The 2,500-nt window shown below is 47.6% G+C and overlaps 1 protein-coding gene across 2 annotated transcripts in view; it reads right to left on the bottom strand.

Annotated features, from left to right (window-relative positions):
• LOC122246244 (ecdysone-induced protein 78C) overlaps positions 1-2,500 on the bottom strand; it is a 274,832-nt gene that overhangs the window by 1,500 nt on the left and 270,832 nt on the right. For both annotated transcript variants that reach the window (XM_086530891.1, XM_043004687.2), the window contains one exon: positions 1-2,361. This exon is cut by the window's left edge and continues 1,500 nt beyond it. The gene's annotated coding sequence lies outside the window, so the exon portion shown is untranslated. The remainder of the gene's footprint in view (positions 2,362-2,500) is intronic.

Genomic DNA, 2,500 nt, shown 5'->3' with positions numbered 1-2,500 from the left:
GAGTATAAATTTGGATGGGATAGGCTTTGCTTAGACTATCAACAAGAGAGGGACACTATTTAACCAACAACACAGTCAAACCCTTAACCTTTTACCCTTTTCATTAACAAAATAATCTATGTGGGTAGTGTTGTTGGGCTGGGAATGGTTACATTAGAGACCCACGCGCTCATCTAGGTAACAGTACTGAAAGAACCAGTGGAAGTACTCTAACAAAGTACACTTCAAGGTATCGGTGGCGGCGTTTTGAGGCACCGGAAAGATCATCAGTCTTTGAGAACACTGAAAGCCACGCAGAGTTTGTGACGCGGTTCCATCGACGCCGGCAGAGGCCCGCAAACCTCTCCATATGCTAGAATAGTTTCTCTATATCCATTGTGTGCGTGAGTCAAGGCTCAAGGATTCACCAGCTGACCACTGTCTAACCCACCACTGTCATCTTCGGGCGAGTGTAGTGTCCATACGCACCAAACCGGATCTGAACTTGTGACATGAAGGATTCTTTCTTTGACAGGACAATAAATCCTAGACACACTCCAAGTCTCACCTTAAGTAACATGACCAACTTAACCTTCAAGAATGAGCCTAGCTTACCTCACTACATGGCCTCTGGTATGCACAAGTTCCAGTATTTCCCGGGCACCGGTATACAATAGCTACAGTGTAGTATACTGCAGGCCTGTATGCCAGGGCACAATACACGTAAGTGTAACATACATACTGCCTGGCAGACACGGACTCCAGTATATGCAGGTTGTGGTATACATTGGTTTACTTATACACGGGTCCCGGCACATACGGACTGTGGTGTACACTAGCTCTGCATTGATAGTACTCATAACATGTGAATTTACTAGAAAAAAATCATGAAGGGACACAATACTCTGAGGGATAAATTGTAACAAATTGGGCCAATCATTAGTTTTCTGAATGTTACAGAGGTTCCTGTCGGTGTTCAGAATCCTTTGCTACCTGTGCACCTACGTAACAGTTGCTTAAGTGTCCGTGCTGCCTCTGCTCTCTACCTGCTGTTGCTGACTTGTGACTTCAGTCTGTCAGTCCTCGAATTTTGGAGAATAGAACACAGAGCATGGTGGTCGCATGTATGTTTGTCATGAGGAATTCTTAAGGGGAAACTTATCTTTGTGCTTAGTGCTTGAGGTCAAGCAGACTTCCTGTGAAAGAAATCTAAGGACATGATTTTCGTTTTCCAGCTGAGGGGCAGTGAAGGGGTGACGGGGCACGAGGCTGCAGAGGGATATGGGGGCAAGGACGACGGAGGTAACAACAGAATGATCAGCAGAAGTAGCAGAAACCGCAGCAGACTTGTCCACTATTGTGCTCTTTCACTAAATACAGACACTACACACCGAGTACAAGCTCTTGGTGGTGCACGCTGCTGGGACATGAGTATCTATAGGTAGTCACTCTGGGGCGCCGATCTGCAGTCACCAACAGCACAGACAAATGCGCTTGAATATTTGCTGCACAAACACTCAATATGTGTCATTCTTGCATCACAATTTGGCCGAACTTGTTCTGGTGAGGAAGAGGAGTTCATCGAGCGTTACAAAGTGACACTTGTACTAACAAGAACGTTACCACTGTTTGTCTCTATTGACAGTGTATGCGTAGTCTTAGCGCGAGAGCCACGTCAGAGTGCAGTATCAATGGCCCACACTGTCCCGCTTGTCCTGGTGTCTAGATGCATGCTAGACGCCACCAAGAACACAATAAAGTAGAATAAATATTGGTAACGCTATCACGTTGGCTTCTGGCCGAGATGCAACATGGCAGTGGGAAACTTGCTATCTTTTCATTCAAACACTCATTCCAAAGTAACACTCTGGCGGGAACCACCTTGCGGAGGATGTCAGGCTACTCGTCCGGGACTCTCGGTAGCTTCCAGATCCTGAAGACGAAACTCTGAGACGTTCCTAGTCTCCAAGACACGTCCTGGAGGTGCTTTGTACATCTGTCGAAATTCTTAGAAGGAGACCTGCCTCTGCACCCACAGAGGAGGTCGGAGGCGCCCCTGCGGTCGCACTGGCTCCTCCTCCCTTCGCCCTTCACTCGGAAGCGACGGCTCGTGATCTTCGGACAGCAAGTAAAGCCTACGACCTGACCGTGATGAGACTACCTAACACGATGTCGACGGACTACCAGTATTGCGGCTGCGACCAGGTGGGCGTGGGTTCCGTGTGGGTTTTGGTTCTGAGTGGCTGTGGCTGATGGCGGGCGTGGATCTGTGATGAGGCTGGGGGGTCCCACGCACGCACGCACGCACGCACTTGAGGATGACACTATCACACGCTTGGTCCACCGGGCAATTGCTATGACACTACTTTGCCGAGATTATTCCTGAAATTAAAGAAAATGGGTATGGTATTAGAGGCGTGGATTTAGATGGCGTTGCGATTTTAAGTCTGTTAGAAAATAGTAATTTTACAATATTTTCATAGAGGACGTCTCTACGGTAATCAAATTGTTAAAGCTGATG

Source organism: Penaeus japonicus, unplaced genomic scaffold (genome assembly GCF_977035675.1).
Source record: "Penaeus japonicus unplaced genomic scaffold, GWHDUDI00000001_assembly GWHDUDI00000034, whole genome shotgun sequence".
Lineage (NCBI taxonomy): Eukaryota > Metazoa > Arthropoda > Malacostraca > Decapoda > Penaeidae > Penaeus > Penaeus japonicus.
The sequence above is the reverse complement of the archived record's forward strand: the minus strand, read 5'-3'. Positions and strand labels throughout refer to the sequence as shown.